Here is a 26,964-nt window from a genome sequence, read left to right on the forward strand (position 1 = left end):
ACCCACATGTTCTGGTCATGCCCGGCACTACAGGGGTTCTGGGTGGGGGTGGCAAAGGTGCTTTCGAAGGTGGTGGGGATCCGGGTCGAACCAAGCTAGGGGTTGGCTATATTTGGGGTTGCAGAAGAGCCGGGAGTGCAGGAGGCGAGAGAGGCTGATGTTTTGGCCTTTGCGTCCCTAGTAGCCCGGCGCAGGATATTGTTAATGTGGAAGGAAGCCAAACCCCCAGGTGTGGAGACCTGGATAAACGACATGGCAGGGTTTATAAAGTTAGAACGGATTAAGTTCGTGTTAAGGGGTTCGGCTCAGGGGTTCACCAGGCGGCGGCAACCGTTCGTCGATTACCTCACAGAAAGATAGAGGGAATGGAAAAGAAGTAGACAACAGCAGCAACCCGGGGGGAGGGGGAGGGGAGGAATCGAACGGACTCTCAGAGATGTTATTGTATATGTATAATATGTATAGGTAGTTGTTATAGGTAATTGTATATTGGATTGTTGGATTGTATTTTTGGAGAGTATTTATTTTGGACAAGGCAGTTGCCATTCAGTTTTGTTTTTGTTTATATATTATTTATTTACTTGTTTAAAACAGGCCACTGTTATTTATATTGCTTTATTGTTGTGTAAAAGAAACACTACGTACTGTTATGTTTGGCCAAAAATCTGGAATAAAATATATTTTTTTTAAAAAGCATTTTTGAAAGTCCATGTACACCTCAACAGCATTGAGCTTATCAAATTGGTGGCACAGTGGTTAGCATTGCTGCCTCACAGCACCAGGGACCCAGGTTCAATTCCGGCCTTGGGTGACTGTGTGGAGGTTGCACATTCTCCCCATGTGCGTGGGCTTCCTCCGGGTGCTCCAGTTTTCTCCCACAGTCCAAAGATGTGCAGGTTAGGTGAATTGGCCATGATAAAATTGATCTGTAGGTGGAATTACGGGGATACTGCGGGGAGTGGGCTGAGGTTGGGGTGCTCTTTGAGAGGGTCGGTGCAGACTCTATGGGCTGAATGGCCTCCTTCTGCACTGTAGGGATTCTAGTGTATGATTCTGTTACCTCTTCAAAGAAAACTCAAGTTAGTAAAACATGATTTCCCCTTAAGAAATCCATGCAGGATTTACATAGGTAGAAACATGGATAGAAAAATAGAAGAAGGCCATTCGGCCCGTTGAGCCTGCTCTGCCATTCATTATGATCACGGGAATCATCAAATTCCAATTTATTCCACCCCGATCTTCATACTCCACTGAAGTTGACTTTTTCCCTAATTAATTATTCTTACTCTACATTGTTTTTGTCTGTTTCCAGAGTCAGTCTGAACCTTGTGATACAACAATATCACTGTCCACTAAATGTTCTCCTGACACTTCCCCAACCTCGTCCAACCTCAGTCCCAAGAACTAGGTCCAGCATTGCCCCCTTCCTCTTTGGACTGGAAACATCCTGAGGACACTCTAGGAATTCTTGCCCTTCTCCGCGCTCAACACTACTACTTTCCCAGTCTATATTCAGGTATTAAACCGCCCCCCATCATAACGATAAACATTTTGTACCTCACTATTCCTTGCCAATTTGTTCCTCCATATTCTTCCCACGAGTTGGTGGCCTATGGACTACACTGAGAAATGCAATTGCAACCTTTTTGTTCCTTAGCTCTAGCAACCCCTCTGGGACATCTTCTTGCTCCAGCACTGCAACGGTCTTCTTAATCAATACCACCACCGACCCCCGAACCCTTTGCTTCCTTTCCTATCATTCCTCAACACCCAGTAACCCAGGCATTTTTAACAACCAGTCCTCCTCCTTTCTGAGCCAAGTGTCTGTTATTTTAAAAAAACATTTAGAGTACCCAATTATTTTTTTTCCCCAATTAAGGGGCAATTTAGCGTGGCCAATCCACCTAACCTGCACATCTTTTGGGTTGTGGGGGTGAAACCCACGCAGACATGGAGAGAATGTGCAAACTCCACACGGACAGTGACCCAGGGCCAGGATTCGAACCCGGGTCCTCAGCGCCGCAGTCCCAGTGCTATCCACTGTGCCACATGCCGCCCTCAAGTATCTGTTGTAATCACAACATCATACTTCCACATAGCAACTATGTGAAGCAGAGCTGGAAAGGCCTCCTCGAGTCCTAACAATTATCCCTCGACCAGCACCACCAGAAACAAATGAACTGGTGATTTACCTCACTGCTGGTGTGGGACCTTGCTGTAAGCATATAGGCTGTCTGATTCCCTATAAACAATGACTACACTGCCAAAAAACTTCAAGGCTGTGCCACACCCTAACAATGCAAAAAAACACTACGCTTTTTTCATCTTTTGTAATGGAAGCCTATTCAAAATAAGAGAAAAATGTAAAATAAAATAGATCAGAACTACTATAACTCTTGTGATTTTGCTCATACCCAGAGGGTATTATGTCTTAGAAGAGTCGTAATGCATATAGTCTCATTCTTCTATTGAAGACAAGGTCTGGCACTTATGGCCAGAGAGATACTTCTGGTGATGGGACTTCTTCTGAAACCACCTTGCTGGCAATGCTATTCTGTACCATTGAAGGTCGAAACATTTGAATGTTGATGGTTTGATGATCAGAAAACTTTGGTTAAAACATCTGCTTTTTAAAAAAGCGATTATTTCGCATTTTTAAGAAAGCGTGACCCCGAGAGAATAATAAATCCATGCTAGACACAAGACTTATACAATGGAACACCAGGTTAAAGTCCAACAGGTTTGTTTCGAATCAGTAGCTTTCGGAGCACAGCTCCTTCCTCAGGTGAATGAAGAGGTGGGTTCCAGAAACATATATATATAGACAAAGTCAATGATGCAAGACGATACTTTGAATGAGAGTCTTTGCAGGTCATTAAGTCATTACAGGTCCAGACGGAGCAACTGGAGAGAAGGATAATCACAGATTAGAGGTGTCAATTGTCTCAAGCCAGGACAGTCGGTAGGATTTTGCAAGCCCAGGCCAGATGGTGGGGGATGAATGTAATGTGACATGAATCCAAGGTCCCGGTTGAGGCCGCACTCATGTGTGCGGAACCTGGCTATAAGTTTCTACTCGGCGATTCTGCACAGGCGCGTCCCAAAGGCCGCCTTGGAGAACGCTTACCCAAAGAGGTTCCGCACATTGCAGGTATAGACCATACGGCCTCTCAAGCCTGCTCCACCATTCAATACGATCATGTCTGATCTTCAACCGTGATTCTACTTTCCCACCTGCTCCCCATACCCCTTAATTCCTAAGAGACCAAAGATCTTAAGTCCAGCCTTAGATATGGAGCTAGCAGATTGTCAGCAACTGAATGCGAGACCAAAATATGTACTGGAAAGCTGCAGATGTTCTGAGGTGCGAACCTTCCTCAAAACTGCCCAGAAATTTCAACTTCTGATGGGCAATGTCCCTGCTCCCTGGGACCTCTGCAAATATCTTTACTTTTGAGTTCCAATTCAGAGACTTGGTACAGTTTCCATGTACTTTATCTGGATAGTTACCCAAGAAATCAGCAATAGTTAGATCAAAACCTAGTCTAAAATCTAGGTAACAACACAACTGACCCCTAATCACCACACCACCCACACTGACTGGGGCCCCCTGATCAACTCACCATCCCTTCTCACCTCACCCATCTAACCCCTACCCACTTACCCACCTCATCACCTACCCATTCATTCACTCACTCATCCATTCTCTAATATTCAAACCAGACCTTTAAACTTACCATTCGGCAACTAGCATTGTAAAAAGAGGCTGTCGTAGAATTTACAGTGCAGAAGGAGGCCATTCGGCCCATCGAGTCTGCACTGGCCTTGGAAAGAGCACCCAACTTAAGCCCACGCCTCCACCCTATCCAGCAACACTTTTGGACACTAAGGGGCAATTTAGCGTGGCCAATTCACCTAACCTGCACATCTTTGGACTGGGGGGGGGGGTTTGCTTTAACCAGATTCCAAAGGACACTGTGCTATATACTTCTGTAGAAGACAGACTGGCAAGACCCCCAGGGGAAATACGCAGTAGCATTGAGTTGGGAGAATTTTTGTTCACAGGGACAATCCGACGACCATTGCTGCTACTCAGAAGGGAATTCCAAATATTCACAGTCCTCCGAGTGAAGACATTTCTCGTATCAATCTTACAAGATCGGCCCCTTATCCTGTAACTGCCCCCATGTTGTAGATACCCAGTGAGAGGGGACAGCTTCCTCGTGTCTACCCAATCATGCCCTTTCAGAATCTTGAACATTTCAACAAGATCACCTCTCATTGTTCTAAACTGGAGACAATATGTGCCCAATGCTCTGATACAAATAACCAGTCTAGCTCTCAACTGTTTAAATATTCCAGACAGTGGAGACAAATTCGCACTGGTCTCTTGGTCTTGTTACCTTGATGAAATTCTACATTTGAGATTGATGGCATCACGAACAACCAGGAACTCAACACTCGAGCTTACAAATGTTAGAAATCTCATTTGCAGCAGGAATATTCAGCTTGGAGGATAAATTAAGATTGCAAACTGGGGGATTTTCAAAGAATTTGCCTGGATTTGCATTTCCACTAACAATAGATATTAAAATCTCCTCATACGTAAATCTTTATATGTCACATTCTTTGCAGTAATCTTGTTTTTCTTTGTGTTTAATTCATACATTTCTGACTTCTTTGCTGTTATTTTGTGAACATGAGATTTGAGCCACACAGCTATAACAGACACCAAAATGTGACACGGGAAGTGTGATGTGACAGGCAGATTGCACACCCAGTGCAACATTTGTATATTTTAGCAGAATTCTTGGGCATTACAATGAGCCAAAGGATATGTTTCATTCTTACCATCTGTCATCTTTGTGTTGCTTCTCTCTCCCTCCTTCCCATTTCTTCTTTTCCCTGGGAGATGTAGAGAGCAGCTAGTGGTAGGTGCAGGGCACTTTGAGCAAATATTACAGGCTAGGTTAACCACATGTGCCGCAAGGGGAAGAGGAAAGAGTGAATTAAGAAAGTCCTGTGTTATTTAATATATCTTGTAACACAGGGTTTTGCATATAATCTGTTTACCACAGCCAGGACACAATCCCGAATTGGCTGCTGCACCCTCTCCCACTCTAAGAGTTGAAGCGCTCATCCACAGCTACACTCTGCATTACTCTGGTTGCCAATGCCTTCAGGTCTGCACTCAGGCTAACCAACTCTTACAAAATGAAGTACGGGACACTTTGACCGCGGAACTGTGGAGGGTGGGGGTTGCTGTTAACCGCTTGAGCAGAGGCTGAGCTGGTGAGGTTTGGCTACATGAGAGTGAGGAAGGGGGCCTTGAGACCATAATCCCTAGGGATGGTGGGGGTTAAAATCAAATTTTAAAAACTTACAATTTATGTTGAGATAGAACATTATCATCTCTCTGCTGGCCAACTCACTCACTTGCAGTCCCAGGAGACTCCAGGATCAGTCTCTCAAAAGTGTCCTAGAAATAAAGGACAAAGGGTGTCCCTGGGGATAAGCAGTCAAAATAAGGGACAATCCCTTAAAATGTGGGACATTTGCCGTGATGCAAGCCCCAGCCCTGATTCCTATACCAAGGTTTCAAAAAGCAACTTACTGCTGTGAACATGAACGTTGACATTTGTTCAGCACTGTAAACAATTTAAAAATAGACAAATCTCTATTTTTCCCTCTCTGAATTACATCCCTCTTTAATTTTCCCTGCCCCACCAACTCAATCCACTCTTTACTTTCTTCCCAGTTACCGCCCGGAGATCTGTGCACACAAGGCAAGAGGATTTGATTAAATAGGGAGGCACCATAGTTGATGACAGTTATCACTAGTAGACCGAGAGAAGCATACAGCCAGAATCAGGGTAAGAAAATGGTACGCAGACAGGGGGTTAAGAACTCACTCGTGGGCAGCACGGTGGCGCAGTGGGTTAGCCCTGTTGCCTCACGGCGCCGAGGTCCCAGGTTTGATCCCAACTCTGGGTCACTGTCCATGTGGAGTTTGCACATTCTCCCCATGCTTGCATGGGTTTCGCCCCCACAACCCAAAGATGTGCAGGCTAGGTGGATTGAACACGCTAAATTGCCCTTTAATTGGAAAAAAATGAATTGGGTACACCAAATTTATTTTTAAAAAAGAAGAAAAAAAACTCACTCGTGAAGAGAGAAGCTATTAACAGGCTGCTAATGGCTGGGATAGGAGAGAAGGCTGGAGAAAGTGGGGGAGGGAAGAGCTGGTAAATTAGGCAGAAAATAGCAAGAGGATCAGAGATAGAAGGAACCACAACTGATGAAACTCAAACTCCACTGGATACAACAGAAGCAATAAGAGGAGTGGACCATATGGCCCATCGAGCCTGCTCCACTATTCAATACGATCGCGGCTTCGCTTGGGCTTCAACTCCATTTTCTCGCCTACCCCTCACATCCCTTGATTCCCTAAAAGATCAAAGATATCTATCCCAGACCTAAATATATTAAATGAGGAGCATCCACAACCCCCTGGGATAGAGAATTTCAAAGATTTACAATCCTTTAAGTAATTTCTCCTCATCTCAGTCCTAAATGATCAGCCCCTTGTCCTGAGACTGGGCTCTTATGTTTTAGATTCTCCGACCAGCAGAAACAATCTCTCCGTGTCCACCCTATCAAACCCCCTCAGAATCGTGTTGGTTTCAATGAGACCGCCCTCTCATTCTTCTAAACTCCAGAGATTATAAACCCAATTTACGTGGCCTCTCATCATGGGTGTTACATATTTAAGTAATACATCCCTGTTGGTGGAACATCACGCGATCTGCAGTGATGCCAGCAGAATGTTTGCACAGGCTGTAGTTCTCCATCTTAGTACTGTGTGAGCAAAATCTCTCGAATAAACCTTGCATCATGTTTGGAAGAGACCCAAGTGTCTGGCACCTCCATTCCTTTCCTCTTTGCAACACATTGAGAATATAATAGGGCAACTCACTCATCCCGGGAACCAATTTAATGAACTTTCACTATACCACCTCCAATGCAAGTATAAATTATGCAAGACCAAAACTGCACATAGTATTCCAGATGTGGTCTCCGCAAAACCCTGCACAACTGTGGCAAAACTTCTTTATTCCTGTACTCCCCTTGCAATAAAGACCAACATGCGATTTGCCTTCCTGACTGTTTGCTGCACCTGCGTACTAACTTTGTGTTCCTTGTACGAGCACACCCAATTCTCTTTGAACATCAACACTTACAGATTTCTCACTCTTCTTTTAGTGGAACTCTTTGGGAAGATTCTACTGATGCATATTTCTGCTGTGAAATCTTACTTATTAGAAGCATATATTGGAAAATCATGGAAAGTGCAGAGATGATTTTGCAATACATATCCCCAGCAGGTAGGTTGTGGTGAATGAATTAGTGAGGAATTAATCAAGATTGTAAAGACCTAGCATTTTACTGTATTCAACGGTGCGCTGGTTTAGCACAGGGCTAAATCGCTGGCTTTTAAAGCAGACCAAGGCAGGCTAGCAGCACGGTTCAATTCCTGTACCAGCCTCCCCGAACAGGCGCCGGAATGTGGCGACTAGGGGCTTTTCACAGTAACTTCATTGGAAGCCTACTTGTGACAATAAGCGATTTTCATTCATTTCATTTCAATATCATATTTTAAACCTTATAAACCCATAGAAACCTTACTTCAAAGCATGATCCTTTAGTCCAATTAGAAAGCGTTATTTCAAAGTTTGGTTAACTCCTGGGATACTACCATTTTTATTTCTTGAAGCTTATTTGAAGGTTGCAGTGACCCAATGCTGATCACTCCAGTGTCAGCTACTGGGTTTCAAAGAAAAAAACAGCACCACCTAGCTTGAAGGCCAACTAGTGCAAGACAAAAAGAATTAAGTAAAATCAGAAAACCCATGGCCAAAAACATTACAAGACATAATTGTAGGAAGTACAGACTTCTAATAAACAATGGGTGCATAACTAGTTGTCTGGTCGTACAGAACTGAATACTGCTGAAAAAAGACATTTTACATAGAACATCGGAGCAGGTGGAGGCCATACGGCCCTTGTTGAAGTATTTCATCTTGCACTCATCAGGACAATCATAGATTTCATAGAATTTACAGTGCAGGAGGCCATTTGGCCCATTTACTCTGCACCGGCTCTTGGAAAGAGCACCCTACCCAAGCCCACACCTCCATCCTATCCCCATAACCCAGTAACCCCACCCAACACTAAGGGCAATTTTGGACACTAAGGGCAAATTAGCATAGCCAATCCACATAACCTGCACATCTTTGGACTGTGGGAGGAAACCGGAGCACCCGGAGGAAACCCACGGGGAGAACGTGCAGACTCCGCACAGACAGTGACCCAAGCCAGGAATCGAACCTGGGACCTGGAGCTGTGAAGCAATTGTGCTAACCACTATGTTATCGTGCTGCCCAATCGCAAGACTACTAATGTCAGGGGAAATAACAACTTTATACTGTATGAGAAGAGGGTACTGATTGGTTGGCAAGATGACTCTTAGATTGGTAGAGGCACTGCCATGGAGTATGCACCAGTTGAAGGTGCCTGACCATTAACTGCCAAGCATTGTTTGAAATTTAAACCAGGACATTGCCCTGCGGAATGACGCAGCGAATGGCTATTGGTTATTTTGTTTAGCAGAAACAAGTGCAACGTGTGAACATGTTCTTTCTGTCTGCAAAGAACATGCACAATTAGTGAAGCTTCCATTACAACACATCATGAGTTGAAGGATATGCTATTTTCTAACAATACATAGACAAGATTTAGTACAGAACCACTGATATACAATGGCACTCACGTCAAATTCCATTTTATTATTTGTCATTCTGGAATTTTTACTGGCCATTTATTCATGGGATTCTGTAGTTCTGCTAATTTTTCCTGAAGAACTGTAAATCAGTGGCCTTGGTAATTATTGCGTGCTCCACTATCTACTCCTTTTTTTAAAAAGCCCAGACCCACAGTAAAATGGTAGACCAGGTGTAGAATGCGAGAGTTGGTCATTCCTAACTTTGGCAGTACAATGAGATGGAAAGTTCCAGCAATATATCAACATAGATTGAGACATCTTGGAGTTCAACAAGAAAGCACAACAGCCCCTAGACTTCCCTCAGGAAACTAAGGAAATTCGGCATGTCCACACTAATTATGACCAACTTTTACAGATGCACCGTAGAAAGCATCTTATCTGGCTGCATCACCGCCTGGTATGGCAACTGATCGGCCCAAGACCGCAAGAAACTTCAGAGAGTCGTGAACACAGCCCAGTCCATCATACAAAACTGCCCCCATCCATTGACTCCATCTACACCTCCCGCTGGAGGAAAGCGGGCAGCCTGGGGAAAGCGGGCAGCATAATCAAAGACCCCTCCCACTCGGCTTACTCACTCTTCTAACTTCTTCCATCGGACAGGAGATACAAAAGTCTGAGAACACGCACAAACAGATTCAAAAACAGCTTCTTCCCCGCTGTTACCAGACTCCTAAACGACCCTCTTATGGACTGACCTGATTAATACTACACTCTTGTATGCTTCACCCAATACTGGTGTTTATGTATTTACATTGTGTACCTTGTGTTGCCCCATTATGTATTTGCTTTTTATTTTATTTTCATATTTTCATGTACTTAATGATCTGTTTGAGCTGCTCGCAGAAAAATACTTTTCACTGGACATCGATACATCTGACAATTAACAAATCCAATCCAATAGAGGGGGCCTGCATTTGGCAGCGCAGGTGATTGTTTTGCGGTTTTACAGGCATACAAAGAATATCAAGACTTAGTAGTACACAGAGAATCCTGAAGCTTGAAAGCACAGGCAACATGGTTAGCAATTGGATTTGAAGGCACCGAGAAGAATCTCCAAGGGTTAGCCAAACCAGAAGGTGTAATGTATAGTTTGACTCAAGATGATGCAACAACCTTGCAATGAATCTCCAAGCTTCATAGCTCTGGCTTTCAATTTGTAAACTATTTCATCTGAGTCAATGAATGAAGCGTTTTCCTCAATAAAAATTTTCCCAACCGCAAAAATCAATTTAATTTTCAAATGGGGGCATGGTCAATGATTTTTTTCATCATTTGGGAAAGTTGAGGGAGGGACTTATAACCAGTTTCCTTTAACATGTCCCTTGTTGCTATTAAATTTAAGAATTTACCTTGTGATTCATGAAGCGTTTTGTTGGAATTAAAACCCAACAAACTGGTTTATTGCTTCCAGATTGTGACATTTTTTAATGCAATATAACAAGCTCACAAAGTCACAATGGAAATATAATACATCATTCAGGAATTATCTCCAATTCCCATATCCAAACGTTTTAACTAACTGTTGATCAGCCTGGAGGTATGTTACTGCCCGTGTCTCCCATAGATTGGTGCTAGGCCAATTATTGTTCACCTTTCATTAATGAACCGGTTAGTAAATTGGTGATTGGTACAAGAGTTAAGAAAGGTTTTGACACATTGCAGGAACAGGCCATACATGGCAAATGGTTTTGAACCGGTTTAAATGCAGTGTAATACATGTAGGGAGTAAGAACACAGAATACACTCATCATGTGCAGGGAACAATACTGAAACGGTTCATAAGATATAGGAGTAACAGACCATTCAGCCCCTCAAACATAAGATCATGGCTGATCAGATTCTGGTCTCGCTTTCCTGTTTTAACCCTCAAATTCCTTCTTGATCAAAAATCTGTCTAACTCAGACTTGAATATATCCAATGACTCAGCGTCCGCTGCCCTTTATGGAACAGAATTCCAAAGACTAACGACTATCAGAAGAAATACCTCTTCATCTCCATCTTAAATGAGAGATCCCTTATTTTGATATGGAACCCCCCTTGTTCAAGAGTCCACCAGAATGGGATACATCGTCCCAGCATGTGTGCAGGAAGTGTTTCCAGCGGCAGCTCCTGGAAGCCTGAGTTTCAGAGCCGGAGCGGTGGCTGGGGACACTGTGGAGCATCCGTGAGGCGGAGGGTATTGTGCATAGCACGTGTAGAGAGGTTGTCACACCACAGGCTCAGACTCCATAGGCAGGACAGGAACAGATGACCACCAGGTAGAGCAAGAGTGTTAGGCAGGCAGTTAATTATAATAATAATAATAACAATAATAACAATAATCGCTTGTCACAAGTAGGCTTTAATGAAGTTACTGTGAAAAGCCCCTAGTCGCCACATTCCGGCGCCTGTTTGGGGTGGCTGGTACGGGTATTGAACCCGCGCTGCTGGTCTTGTTCTGCATTACAAGCCAGCTGTTTAGCTCACTGTGCTAAACCAGCCCCATCAGAAATCTCCTGTGGCCATTCCCCTGCAAAACAGATGTACAACTTTGGATACTGTTGAGGGGAATGGCTTCGCAGGTGAAAGCAGCAATAGCCAATTTAGTTGCACCTCAGTTGGCTCTGCTGCGCAGGGAAGGAGTAAAAAGTGTGGGAATACAATAGCTATAGGGGATTCAATTGCAAGGGGAATAGACAGACATTTCTGTGGCCGCAAATGAGACTCCAGGGTGGCATGCTGCCTACCTAGTGCTAGGGTCAAGGATGTCTCAGAGCAGCTACAGGACATTCCGGAGGGGGAGGAGTGGACAGCCAGCGGCCAGGGCACACATTGGTATCAGTAACGTTAATAATAAAAGAGTTGAGGTCCTAAAAGCCAAATATAGGGAGTTAGGAAGAAAGTTGAAAAGTAGGACCTCAAAAGGTAGTGATCTCAGGCATCTGCTAGTCAGAGTAGAAATAGCAGGATGTATCGGATGAATATGTACCTGGCAAAATGGTGCAAGTTGTAGGCATTCAGATTCCTGGGGTACTGGGACTGGTTCTGGGGCGGTAGGGCCAATACAAACTGGACAGGTTATACCTGGGCAGGACTGGAACTGATGTCCTAGGGCGAGTATTTGCTAGTGTGGTTGGGAAGGGTTTAAACAAGAATGGCAGGGGGATGGGAACCTAAGCAGGGTGACAAGGGAAAGAGAAACAAGGACAGTAATAAACGAACAGTAACATGCAGAAACGGTAGACAGGATAATCAAGGGAGAGGGGCTAATGGGGCCAAAGTACAAAGAAAAGTTAGGATGATTAAAAATGGCAAAAGAAAGCCATGAAGGCTTTGTATCTTCATGCATGAAGCATTCGGAATAAGGTAGACAGACTGATGGTGCAAATCGAGGTAAATGGTGATCTCAGCCATTACGGAGACATGGTTACAAGATCATCAAAGCTGGGAATTGAATATTCAGGGATCTTTGACTTTTCGGAAAGACAGGAGGGAAGAAAAAGGTGATGGGGTAGCATTGGTAATAAGAGATTAAATGAGGACAGTTGTCAGAGACGATCTGGACTCAGGTGATATCGTCCCATTTGGGTGGAGGTAAAAAAAAAAAAAACAGCAAGGAAAAGAAGGTACTGGGAGGAGTAGTGCATAGAACCTTCAAACAGTAGACACACTGTAGGAAAAGGTATAAATCAACAAATAACATAAAAAGAATAGAGCAATAATTATGGGTGACTTTAATCTTCATATCGATTGGGCTAATCAAGTTGATACGGGTAGGGCGGCATGTGGCATTGTGGTTAGCACTGCTGACTACGACGCTGAGGACCCAGGTTCAAATCCCGACCCTGGGTCACTGTCCGTGTGGAGTTTGCACATTCTCCCCGGGTCTGCGTGGGTTTCACCCCCACAGCCCAAAGATGTGCAGATTAGGTGGATTGGCCACGCTAAATTGCCCCGTAATTTGAAAAAATATATAATTGGGTACTCTAAATTCAAAAAAATAAAGTTGGTTTGGGTAGCAATTCATGGAGTGCATGAGGGATAGCTTCCTTGAGCAATATGTCATGGAGCCAACCATGGAACAGGCTATCTTTAATCTGGTAATGGGGAATGAAGGAGGTTTAATAAATGACCTCAGAGTAAAAGATCCCCAAGGAAGCTGTGATCACAACATGATAGAATTTAATATTCAGTTTGAGTGAAAAACTTGGGTTGGAAACAACTGTGTTTAACTTAAATAAAGGGAATTACAATGAAATGAGGAGTCAGCTAAAGTGGACTGGGCGGATCGATTAGCAGGCAAGATGGCAAACAAGCAGTGGCAGACATGACTATCATCAAAAATATATCCCAGTAAGGAGGAAATATAAGGAGAGGGGTAAACCAACCATGGCTAACCAAAGAAGTTACAGTGAGTATTAAGTTGAAAGAAAATGCATATAAGGAGGCAAGAGTCAGTGATAGCCCCGAAGACGGAGATAAATTCAGAATCTGCCAAAGAGGACGAAAAAGATAATAGAGAGAGAAAATAAACTTTGAGAGCAAACTAGCGAGGAATATAAAAACTGACAATAAGAGCTTCTTTCAATATATAAAAAGGAAGAGACAGCAGGGCAGCACGGTGATGCAATGCTTAGCACTGCTGCCTCACTGCGCCAAGGGCCCGGGTTCGATCCTGGCCCCGGGTCACTGTCCATGTGGAGCTTTCACATTCTCCGTGTCTGCGTGGGCCTCACCCCTACAATCCAAAAAGATGTGCAGGGTAGGTCAATTGACCACGCTAAATTGCCCCTTAATTGGAAAAAAAAAGTGGGCACTCTAAATTTATTTATTTAAAAAAAGAGTGTGGTCAAAGTGAACTTGGGAAATAGTAATGGGAAACAAGGAAATGGCAGAGGCGATCTGTAACCAGTGAGGTTCCACAGGGATCTGTGCTCGGACTGCAACTATTTAAAATATAAAATGACTTGGACGAAGGAAGCAAATGTTCTGTAATCAAATTTGCAGATGACACAAAAATAGGTGGACAGGCAAATTGCAAGGGGGATACAAACAGTTTGCAAAGGCATATTGATAAGTTAAGTAGGTGGGCAAAAAGTTGGCAAATGGAGTATAATGTGGGAAAATGTGACGTTCAATTTGGAAGGGAGAAAACAACATATTATTTAAATGGAGAAAAACTGCAGAAAGCTGCAACACAAAGAGACTTGGGGATACTTGTGCACAAAACACAAAGCTAGCACACGGGTGCAACAGGTAATCAGGAAGGCTGATGGAATGTTGGCCTTATTTCAAGGGGGTTGGAGTAGAGATGTCTTGCTGCAACAAGGTATTGGAGAGGTCCCCTTATTTAAGGAAACATCTTATTTCATTGGAGGCGGTTCAGAGAAGGTTCACTAGGATGATCCCCGGTGTGGAGGGATTGTCTTATGAGCAAAGGTTAGGACCCTACTCATTGGAATTTAGAAGAATGAGAGGTGATTTCATTGAAACATATTGCATTCTAATGGGGCTTGACAGGGTAAATGCTGAGAGTATGTTTCGATTATGGGAGAGTCTAGGACCAGAGGGCATAGTCTCAGATATAGTGGAATAGTCGTGTCAATTTTAAGTCTGAAATGAGGAGGAATTTCTTCTCAGAGGATTGAGAGTCTTTGCAACTCCTTGCCAGAGAGAGCTACGGGGGCAGAGTCCCTGTGTATATTTAAGGCTGAGATAGATAGATTCTTGATCAGTAAGGGAATGAAGGGTTACAGGCAAAGGGCAGGGTAGTGAACATGAGAAATATTAGATCAGCCATGATCCTTGAATAGTGGAGCAGGCTTGAGGGGCCAACAGCCTACTTCGGTTTCTATTTCTTATAATTTAGACTTAAAATTGGCACCCCTATACTGAGTCTACGCCCTCTGGTCCTAGACTCTCCCATGATCAGAAACATCCTCTCAGCATTTACCTTGTCAAGCCCCATAAGAATCCTGAGATCACCTCTCATTCTTCAACCCCCCCCCCTCAGGTTAGTTTTGTTTCTTTTAGGTCACCTGTTAGTCTTCTGAATTCCAAAGAATATACGCCCAACCTGCTCAATATTTTTTCACAAGATAACCTCTTCATTCCAAGAATCAGCCAAGGTAATGTTCTCTGAACTGCTTCCAATGCAAGTATGTCCCTCCTTAACTGAGACGACCAAATCTGCACACACTACTCCAGGTGCAGTCTCACCAATGCCCTGTACAGTTTTGGCAAGAGGTCCCTACTTTCATATTCCATCCCTCTTGGAATAAAAGCCAATGGTGGCATAGTGTTTAGCACTGCTGCTTTACAGCGCCAGGACCCGGGTTCCATTCCAGCCTTGGGTGACCATGTGAAGTTTGCTCGTTCTCCTCGTGTCTGCAAGCATTTCCTCCGGGTGCTCTGGTTTCCTCCCACAGTCCAAAAATGTGCAGGTTAGGTGGATTGGCCTTGCTAAATTGCCCCTTAGTGTCCAGGGATGTACAGGTTAGGTTACAAGGTTACGGGGATAGGGTAGGGTAGGTGGGTGAGTGGACCTGGGTAGAGTGCTCTTTTGGAGGGTCGGTACAGACACGATGGGCTGAATTGCCTGTTTCTGTACTGTAGGGATTCTATGATTTATTCCAAAACCATTCCATTTGCCTTCCTAATTGCTGGCTGTACCTTCATGCTACCCTTTTGTGATTCATGTACGATTTTCTAATTCTGCTCCTATGTCTTATGGTCTTATGGGTTACGGGGAGAAGGCAGGAGAATGGGAATGAGAAAAATATCAGCCATGATTGAATGGTGGAGCAGACTCGGTGGGCCAAGTGTCCTAATTCTGTTCCTATGTCTGATGGTCTTATGTACCAGGACAGCTAGATCCCTCTCTACCACAGCAATCTGCAGTCCCTCCACCATCCGCGGTAACAGTGTGTACCATCATTGACAAGATGCACCGCAACAACTCACTTAAGCTCCTCCGCCAGCACCTTACAAACCTGCAACCTCGATAACCCAGAAGGACATGGGCAGCAGATACATGGGAACACACCACCTGCAAATTCCCAAGTCACTCACCATCCTGACTTGGAGCTCATCCTAAACAGTACACACAGACTCAAGGTGCCACCTGCCCAAGTGCAATTAGAGATGGGCAATAATTACCAGCATTTCCAGCAACACCCACATCCCATGAAGGAATTAAAGCAAGGCTGGGTCTATTTACTTTAATGCAGTGCATACTCAGGGGCACTAATGCATGGTTTTGGCTGAAGAGGGAGAAGCATATTAACGCTTCCAATGGTTATCCGATAGATGACTAATTGGTACAACAAACATCTTCAAGTTTGGACTTTTGGACTTGCCAGAGAGACGGCAAGGTCTGTATCAGGGCAATAGCAGCTGTGGGAGCATGTGGTGTGGGAGCCTGTGATTGATGGAAACCAGAGCATTAAAGACATTGAGCATGCTTATGGCAGAGATGGATATAAGTCTTGATAAGGAATTGGGAATTTGAATGTGAATTTTCGATGGACACAGTGCAAACAGGAATGAAAACCACCAATCATTAAATATAGATGCAATTTATGACAAATTAATAGGTGAGACAAGTGTTACAGGAAAATGACATATACAATTTTTAATGGATATACAGCCCAAATAGCACGCTAAATAAATCATATGCATACAACCCAGAAAAAAAGTATTTTGAATCAAAGAAAGTCAAATGAAGGGATATTATTTGTGATCAAACTAAACTATTGCAATACATTAAGTCTTTAAGTGAAAAGCAAAGGTTTAGAAAACATTTGTGAGAAATCTGCTCACAAATATCTGAAGTATTGGAGTCCGAAGAGGAAATAATCCTGAAATAGTGGAAGCTGAGACTAAATGAACAAAGAAAGAGACCCATACAGAAGGTCAAAGGCAACGAATTTCTAAAAATACGACAAAGCTGATTGTTGGAGGAAACCAGTATTAGCAGTAAAAGTGTAAACTATCAGCAAATAATGCGAAATTTGAGTTGGCAGCACCAATACCTTGTGGGAGAGCATTTCTCATCCAACGTGTTTTAAGCCTCGTCAGTTAGCAACAATTTATCGGGCATCCCAACCCCTGCCCCAATTAGTCACAAATAATCACCCTTCAACCTCTTCCCTTCAAGGCAGTCTCATTCCCTGAAAGCAAGATTCCAGCCCATCTTTATCCCCCATCCCCTGGACAGCAACCCATTCACACACAAAATGTGTGAAGGCCGAGTGTGAAGGCCGATCTGTCAAGGTGGGAAAACCTCCCTCTGTTGCTGGCGGGCCGGGTGCAGGCTGTTAAAATTAATGTTTTGCTACGATTCTGGTTTTTATTTCAGTGCCTTTTATCGAAGTCCTTCTTCGGGGGGGGGGGGGGGGGGGGGGGGGGGGGGGGGGTAAACAAACTGATCTCATTTATTTGGGAGGGGGATTCAGAGAGTGGTTCTACAGAGAGGACGACAGGTGGGGGGTTAGGCCTACAACACTTGCTGTACTATTATTGGGTGGCGAATGCGGAGAAGGAGCAGGGCTGGAGCAAGGAGGGGGAGGCCCGGTGGGTAAAGATGGATGTGGGCTTGTGCAGGGGATCGTGATTGGGCCGCTGGCAACGGCCCGCTTCCAATAGTTCCAAGAAAGTGTTCGTTGAGCCCGGTCGTGGTGGGCAAGTTGAAGATTTGGAGGCAGTTTAGGCAGCATTTTAAGCTGGGGGCCAGGTCAGGTGGGGATGCTGATTAGTGGGGGAATCATGGGTTCGAGCTGGGGAGGATGGATGAGAGGTTTTGGAGATGGGATGAGGGAGGGGGGTGGTCAAGGAAATGAAGAAATGGTTCGTTGGTGAGGCGATTCGCGAGCCTAGAGGAGTTGGGAGAGAAGTATGGGTTGGCGCAGGTGGAAGGGTCTAGGTTCCTGCAGTTTCGGGACTTCACAAGAAAAATTTTCCCGACCTTCCCAATAGCGTTGGCCCCTTTGTTGCTGGAGGCGGTGCTGTCAGCTGGAGAGGGGGATTATTTCGGCGATCTACAGGAGGATTCTGGACGAAGATAGGGCACCCATGGAGGGGATTAAGGCAAAGTGGGAGGAGGAGCAGTGGGGTGTTGGAAGAGGGATTGTGGTGTGAGGTGCCGCGAAGGTGAATGTCTCGACCTGGTGTGAGGGGTTGGGGCTGATACAGCTGGAAGTTGTACATAGGGCGCACCACACAAAATCAAGGATGAGCCGGCTGTTTGAGGGGGTGGAGAATGTCTGTGAGCAATGTGGGAGAGGCCCCACGAATCATGTTCATATGTTTTGGTCCTGCCCTAAGCCGGAAAGGTTTTGGACAGCTTTAAGCACAATCTCAGGGGTCTTGCATGTGGAATTGGAGTCCGGTCCCCTAGAAGCCATACTCGGGGTGTCGGACTGGCCCGAGTTGCAGGCAGGAGTGGGGCGGATATTTTAGCCTTCGCCTAGCTGATTGCTCGTGGGCGGGTCCTGTTGGGGTGGAGGTCAGTCTCTCCATCCTGTGCCTCAGTGTGGCGGGGGGACCTGCTGGAGTTTTTGATCCTGGAGAAGGTGAAGTTAGAGCTGAGGGGGGGCAAAGGAGGGGTTCTACAATTGTTGGGGTTTGTTCATCGTGCACTTTCAGGAGTTGATCACTCCTGATTGTTTGGGGGGGGGGGGGGGGGGAAATCAGGGGGGTTCTTGGGCTTGGATTGTTTTTTATATTGTTGCAGTTGTTCTTCCTGTTTTTCTTTTCTATGGTGAAAATGGAGAGAATTTGTAGAATAATTTTTTTGTTTACAAAGGACTCTTATGGAACTCAAACCTGGACAGCAATGAAGAATTGTGGGTCATCAGCAGAATTATAAACCACCACAAACTAGTTCATAGATAGAATTGACAGTGCAGAAGGAGGCCATTTGGCCCATCGAGTCTGCATCAGCTCTTGGAAAGAGCACCGTACCCAAGCCCACACCTCCACCCTATCCCCATTTCCCAGTAACCCCACCCAACACTAGAATCTCATGAACTGCTGGTGTGATCCTGGACCAGACCCTCAAATGTTTGGTATGATTCAATTCGAGACTAATAATGTTTTGCTTAAAGTAGACAAAGTTTGAGATTTAAGACATTTGCTTTTTTTTGGGGGGGGGGGATTAATTTTTTTTTAAAAAAGGATGTGGGCTTCGCTAGCTCGGCCAGCATTTGCTATCCTTCCCTAATTGCCCGAGAGAAGATGGTGGTGAGCTGCCTTCTTGAACTGAGAGAAAAAATAAACACAAGGTTCCACTGGTTTTGAACAAATAAAAATAAACTTTAGTGTACAAGGTCAGAAAGACGAACCATTTGCAATATCCATCATATTCGGGGTTAATGTGAGGTCCATGTGAATTAACAGGTAAAGTGGGTTTGAAGGCACCACGCTGCATGATAAATGACAGATGCAACCAAGACAAATTCTGCGGATTTCTCAACAACCCATTCAGACATCAGTAAACATTGAGTTAACCAATCTTATTGAAACTCTCCCTCTCTCATGAGGAATTCCAGGCTTCATCTTTAAAGGTCTGATTGGAATTTGCTCCAAAACGCACTCCAACTCAGATGGCCTCAACAACAGCCCACCTTGCAGGGTTTCAATCTCGTCTCCCGAGTATCTGTTCCCTTGGATTCCCAAGTCTGCACTCCAACACGAATTCACAAGCACATAGTGCACAACTTTAGCTTGTTAATCGTGCTGAGCAGAACATTGTTGCTCCAAAGGCTTACCTTTGCTCCAATGGCTCACAGCAGAGTCCCCAGCCTTCTGCTGCCTTTCTAGATCTTCAGGGCACCTGAGCTGCCATCACATTAAATCTGCCAAATATAACCTCAGCCTCTCCCTCTGCTCCTTTCACTTTCTTAGCTGGGACCTAGCCCCGTTCCCGCTCTGGGACCCCCTCTATGGAATCATCCTGTCCCCTGCCTGGGCTCTTCTCAATTGTGATGCTCTGCTCTCTGTCACGTGATTGAAGTTTGTGCGATTTTCTTTTTACACAGGCATACTGAGCCTGTCTTATCAGTCTGAAGAACTACAAAGTGTCGGATTGTGTATATGTGTCGCCCACTTCCAGTCCGCGTATGGGCAGAACCTCCCAATACATGCTGGGAGTTACAATTCCCAACCCTCACCTGACAGCAAGGATAAGTCTGGATTTGTAACACTGAATACCCCACATTCCTCCATCACCACCAAGCCTGATAACACTTTATTGAACCAAAGTTGGGTATCACAACCCCAAAACGTATCATGGAGTTCAACCAACCTCTCCCTTTAATGTATTTGTTGCTTTTCCTAGCACACGGTTTGTTCCCTAGGTGTGGGATTACAATTATGGACACGTGGGTTTTTAAACACAAAACAATGTTTATTCCATGAACTCAACTTAACATCTTAAATAAACATTGGATCTCTTAACACCCCTTACTTCAAAGATAACTCAGAAAATATTGCAACAGTAAATAATTCCTTAAAATGTTCCTTCAAACTTCCAAGAGACTTAACACCTTTAAACAAAATCGCATCAGGTTAAAGGCTTTACTATTATGAGTTTAAATCACCCAAATGATCCAGAGATAGTCTTTTATGGCAGAGATCCAGCTCACTGCAAACACAGACACTCCCAAGCTCTTTTCAAACTGAAAAACTGCAGCTCTCTGGAAACACACAGACACACACAAGCTGCTTTTCAAACTGCAAAACTAAACTGCAGCTCTCTGGAAACACACAGACACACACCAGCTCTTTTTCAAAACTGCAAAATTGCTGACCTGACCTCAGCTCCACTCACTCTCTGATATCACTGTTTTCTTAAAAGGTACATTGCTTAAACATCCATGTCTTAAAGGTACTCTCACATGACAAAAGAATGTAGAACAAGCCAAGCATCTGGAAATGAGATGTAGTTTCACCAAGTTGACAACACAGAATGATATGCATATTTAACAGCATGTCGCTGCCAAACAACCTCAATGAACACAAAGCTCTATAGTCCTGCCATATTGCAAGTGGTCAATTAGACAACGGACTGGCAGGCAAAACATCCTCAACCATCTTCAGCCAACTTAACTAATGGATAATCCTTCTGACCTCCTCCCGGGGTCCCTATAATCCAAAATGTCAAAATTAATTCCGCATTACATCAAGAAACATAGTAATGACTATTGGCTCCCACCTTCTGGTTATAGTGAAGACCAGTACTTCAGAATTAGCCATACCCCTAGCCACGTTGTTGCAGTACAGCTACAACACTGGCATCAGGTAATGAAAAATTGCTTAGTTATGCCCAGTCTACAAAAAGCAAAACACATCCAATTAAGCTAATTACCACCCTGTAATCCTACTAATGTGAGAGGGAGCTGAATTCCAGAAGGGACCTTCAAGGGGCCTTAGGAAGCCTGGAGACAATGGTGATGATGGAGAAAACCCATCTTGGCTGGAATCATACCTGGTTCAAATGAAGACAGTTATAATAGTCTGAAACTAATCACTTAGCCTCAGGGCATCCAAGCAGGGAGCCTTCAGGGTCGTGTCCTAGCCCAACTATCTTCAGCAGATTCAATGACCTTCCCTCTCTCCAAAGTCAGAAGCTGGGCTATTCGCTGATGACTGCGAAACATTCAACTCAATTCACAATTCCAAAGACAATGAGGCAGACCGTGTCCACATGAAGCGACCTGCACAACACCCAGGCTTAGGCTAGTAAGTGGCAAGTAAATTTGTAGCACACAAGTGCCAGGCAATGGGCATCTTAAACAAGCAAGAGTCTAACTACCTCCCCATGACATTCAACGAAAATTATCGTCACCGAGTCCCCCCATCATCAACACGCACTGTTGATCAGCAATTCATGTGAACGAAATACATAACTTCCATGGCTACTAACAGAAGGAGAGAGGCTGGGTATTCTGCTGTGAGTGGCTCATCTCTTGATTTCCCCAAATCTCAATTATTGTCAAGACAGTCAGTGGCATGATGGAATTTTACCACTTGCCTGGATGAGTGCAACATTTCAGACATCAACCAGGGCAAAGCTACCTGCTTCATTAACATCCTCATCCATTCACCTTAATATTCATTTCATAGCATTTACAGTGCAGAAGGAGGCCATTTAGCCCATCGAGTCTTCACCAGCCCTTGGAAAGAGCACCCTACCCAAGCCCAGGCTTCCACCCTATCCCTGGAACCCAGTTACCCGACCCAACCTTTTGAACACCAAGGGGCAATTTAGCATGGCCAATCCACCTAACCTGACATCTTTGGACTGTGGGAGGAAACCCACCCAGACACAGGGAGAAAGAGCAAACTCCAGTGAGCAGAGGTCAGATTTGAACCTGGGACCCTGTGAGTCAGCAGTGCTAACCACTGTGTCACCGTGCTGCCCTGAGGCTATAGTGCGACACCCATAGTAAAATTTCAATAGTAAGAAATCTTACACCATTATTTTATGAATCATGCCAGTGTCAGTATTTGGTTCCTCGCCTCTTCCAAACGAGCTGAGCTAGCTACACTTCTGCCTGCCGGTTTCTTAAATATTTCTCATCCTCTCAAGCTGAACGTCAATACCACAAATGGCAAGGTATTTAATGACTTTCATGCTTCTAGCATTGATAGATTTTGTATGTCCCCTTCTCACTAATTGGTCAACCATTAGAAATAACCTTTAATTTATAACATAAACCCTTTACTAATCTGAACTCCTCACGATCCATGTAACCATCTCTATTCCAATGAACTTAGCCTGATGTCTATTTTTTATTTGAAAATATTTTTAGTGCCATTTGTATTTAAAAACAGATTCGCAGACAAAGAATACAAGAACAACGGTAATAGAAGTTAACAGAATAAAGCCGACAAAACATGATGAGCACCACGCTGTCACCGTGTCCGTACTGAGGTCCCAGTACAATTTTACGTTATTTACAATAGCGTTCATTTGTACAATATTTTGACGGGTTCTTACTGGGATACCCAGCTTTGCCGATATATTTACTTACATTGCTGGGACCTTACCCTTGCTTGCCCGTTAGCTGCTGGTTGTGAACAGATTGTGAAGAGGTTTGTGAACTTTTTCCACGCCTTGTGGAACTTCATCTCAGACACTCTTATTGCAAATTTTATTTTTTCTAGTCTCAGAACTCTGCCAGATCAGAGAGCCATTCTGAGACCCTGGGTGGTGCTGCCGACCTCCAACCTGGCAGAAGATTCCACCTGGTGATCAGTGAGGCGAAGGCCAGGGCATCCGGCCCCTTCCCCATCCAAAGCTCTGGGTGTTCTGACACCCCGAAGACCGCCACAGATGGGCGTGGCTCCATCTCGACCTCCACCACCCAGGACATAGCCTCAAAGATCATCCAGAACTCCCTGAGGGTGTGGCTGGCCGAGCCCCCCCGACACCACTTATCCTCTACCTCCGGGAAGGACCTGTTCATGCATGTCTTGGTACGGTGCGCTCTGTGCACCACCTTGAGCTGCATCAGACTTAGCCCGGCGCAGGAGGTGGAGTTGATCCTGTGCAGCGCCTTGATCCAAAGTCCTCTCCCTATCTCCATGCCCATCTCCTCCCCGTATTTCCATCTGGTCGTGTCCAGTGGGGTCCTGACCTTTTCTACGAGTCGTCTGTAGATGTCGCCATGCTCGTCGTCTCCAAACCATGTGCTTAGGGTAGCTGCTACTACTTGGCTCCTGGAGTGTGCGTGTGTGTGTGTATGTGGGGGGCCGGGAGTGGAGCGGTGGCCAGCGCTCGAAGAGACATCCCGTGCAGGAGGCCTCCTCTATTTGGACCCAGTCCAATTCCGGTTCCCTTAGCCAGCCCTTTACCCTCTCCGCGTTTGCTGCCCAGTGGTAAAATTGAAGATTCGGTAGGGCCAGGCCTCCCACACATTGCCCTAGTTGCAAGATGGTCTTGTGTATCCTAGGGACTCTTCCCCCGCCTCCCCAGGTGAAGGCAATGATTAACTGGTCAACCCTGATGAAGGCGGATTTGGGGATGAAAATCGTTAAGCCAGTGAAAGAGGGAGCGAGTCCCATCTTTGCAGGTCCGTCTCCATCAGGCTGGAGAGATTCCATTTGTGGAGCCTCGTCCAGGTGTGGGCCACTTTAATCCCCAGGTACCTGAAATTGGTTTGAGAAACTTTAAAAGACAGTTCCTCCAGCTCCACTTATCTCTTTCGCGGGTTCACCGGGAAGATTTTGCTCTTTCCCAGGTTGAATTTGTAACCGGAGAAGGCACCAAAATCCTTAAGGAGTCCGGTTACCTTTCGCACGCTGGCTAGGCGGTTTGACAGGTAGAGGAGCAGGTCATCTGCATAGAGCAAGACTCTATGCTCTCTGCCCCCTCTCGAAATGACGTTCACCAATACGCTGATCTAAGGGAGATAGCCAGCAGCTCGATTGCCTCTGTGAACAGGAGCGGGGACAGCGGGCATCATATGCCTTGCTCCCCTGTGCAACTGGAAGTGTTCGTCCATACGCTTCGTGAACCATGCTCCAAACTCAAACCTTTCAAGCACCTCCATGGAGGTACCTCCACTGTACTCGATCGGAGGTTTTATCAGCGTCCAGGGAGACGATCACCTCTGGTGTCCTCTCCCTGGATCGGGTCGTTATTATGTTCAGCAGGCGTCACTGTTAATTGTCTGCCTTACCAAAACCAGTCTGATCTTCCGCGCTCACCTCTGGCAGTCAATTCTCCAAGGCCTTGCCAGTGCTTTCGCTAGGATTTTCGCTTCAGTATTTATGGGTCTGTATGATCCACGCCCATTGTGTCTTTGTCTTTTTTGGTGATCAGTGAGATCGAGGCCTGGACCAACGTGGGTGGCAGGGGCCCCTTTGACAGTGAGTCCTGAACATCTCCCGCAGGTGCGGGGCCACCACTGCTGAGAATTTCTTGTCAAGGTCTACCGGGAACCGATCCAATCCTGGTTTTCCCTGAAGCATTGAACTGATGCATTCCATTATTTTGCCCAGCTCCAGCGGTGCTTCCTGTCCTCCCCCACCATCACTATATGCAGTCTGTCGAGGAACTGTTCCACCACCAGGTCCCCTTCATGATGGCCGCAGACTGCTTCCTCTTTTTCGCCATCTCCACGTGTTGACTGTTGCAATCAGCATTCTACCCTCCACCCCATCTCTATTTCTCCCCCTGTACCCCCCCGCCCCTTTACTCATCCCTTTGGCTTTACCCCTTTCTCTGCATCCTCCACCCCCCTCTCGTTGTCCTTTGTTTCCCCTTCCCTTTTGCCAGGCACTCTCTCCCGCCTGTATACTCCCGTAAACCAGCTTGCTCGCTAGTACAGCGGCTCCTCTACTAGCCAGGATCCCCTTTCTGACTGTCTGTTCATTCCCCCACCCCCACTTTCTCTGTGGCTTTGCCAGTGTTCTTCTCTGCCCCGCTAGTCTTTTTGAGGCCCATAGTCTGGCCATTGCGCTCAATCGCTGTTTGCCCAGTCCGTTCTTCTGGATAACTATGTTGGTTTCCTCTGGGGCATCAAAATAATGTTTCTTCCCCTGGTATGTAACCCATAGCTTGGCAGGGTAGAGCATGCGGAGTAGGCGGGGGTGGCGCTTTTGGTGCCCGTTTGCTGGAGTTAGCAGGCCATTGTCGTAGATTTAAAGCGATAGCCACCTTTTGTGTGACCGCTGAGCTCATGCTACCATCGGCACGCGACGTCTATTAAAACCATAACTCTGGTGTTGATCCATTGACATGACATTGCTCCTTTGCATGGCTAAAATTTATTTTCCATAATGGGGAGTCCAACAGTAATCCAACTGCAGCCTAACCAATTTTTTTTTTTTTTTTTTTTTTTAAATTTTAAAATATTTTTTATTCTCCTCCTTTTTCACATTTTCTCCCAAATTTACACCCACCAACAATAAACAATAATCAGGAATAAATATGTCAATCCCTATATCAATAACAACGATCCCATCCTCCCACCAAACCCCAAACATTAGCCCGCATGTTCACATAAACAAATGACAAAAAGGAATCAGGAATCACCCATAGTCACCATTAACACAACCAGCTCCCCCCCCCCCCAAACTAATGTTCGATGCTATCAAGTTCTTGAAAGTGCATAATGAATAATGCCCATGCTTCCCCTCAGTTCAAACTTATCCTCCTCAAGAGTCAAGAATTCCAACAATCGACCCCCATTTCCGAAAATTTCCATCCCACCTCCCTGGCTCAAATCTGTGGTTCCCCTAGATCGGCATTTCCCTTGATCCTGCCCCCAACCTGAAGTGTTGGCGAAACTGCCTCCAAATTCTCAATGAAGCTATTATTACCGGACTGCCTGAGTATTTCCCCGAGGCTATCGGGAGCAGCGCTGTTGCTAGTGCTTTCAATCCCGACACCCTGCACAAACTATTCTGACCCACTGGGAATCAACCCCTCTGACACAGCTCCGCACTTTCTCCACATTCGCCGCCCAGTAGTAATACATCAGGTTGGGAAGACCCAAACCCCCTGTCTGCCTTCCCCTCTGTTGCAGCACCTTTCTAACTCTGGCCACCTTCCCTCCCCATATGAACAACGTAATTGCTGGTTTAGCACACTGGGCTAAATCGCTGGCTTTTAAAGCAGACCAAGGCAGGCCAGCAGCACGGTTCGATTCCGGTACCAGCCTCCCCGAACAGGCGCCGGAATGTGGCGACTAGGGGCTTTTCACAGTACCTTCATTGAAGCCTACTCGTGACAATAAGCGATTTTCATTTTCATTTCATTTCATAATCTTTCCCTCAATCTCTCGGAATAAAGCCTTTGGCAGGGAAATCGGTAGGCATTGAAAGATAAACAGAAATTGCGGCAACACGTTCATTTTAATCGCCTGTACCCAACCCGCCAGTGACAGAGGGGGATCATCCCACCTTGCCAGATCAGCTTTCACTCTCCCCACCAAACTAGAAATGTTGTAGCCTAACCAATTATGCGATGTATTTACAAACTTACCTTTCTATACACTGTCCCTATAAATAAACTGCAAGATGCATTGCTTTCTTTATTCCCTTTCCCACTTTAATTTACTTTTCATATTGCATGTACACTGCAACTGTAAAGTTGATACAAGTGATTTTGCTTCACATTGGCTCCAAG

General features: G+C 45.2%; 1 protein-coding gene across 3 annotated transcripts in view; it reads right to left on the minus strand.

The window, feature by feature from the left end:
* LOC140422058 (aftiphilin-like) overlaps nucleotides 1–26,964 on the minus strand; it is a 97,497-nt gene that overhangs the window by 59,527 nt on the left and 11,006 nt on the right. The gene's annotated exons all lie outside the window — the stretch shown is intronic.

This window comes from Scyliorhinus torazame, chromosome 1 (assembly GCF_047496885.1).
Source record: "Scyliorhinus torazame isolate Kashiwa2021f chromosome 1, sScyTor2.1, whole genome shotgun sequence".
Taxonomy (NCBI): domain Eukaryota; kingdom Metazoa; phylum Chordata; class Chondrichthyes; order Carcharhiniformes; family Scyliorhinidae; genus Scyliorhinus; species Scyliorhinus torazame.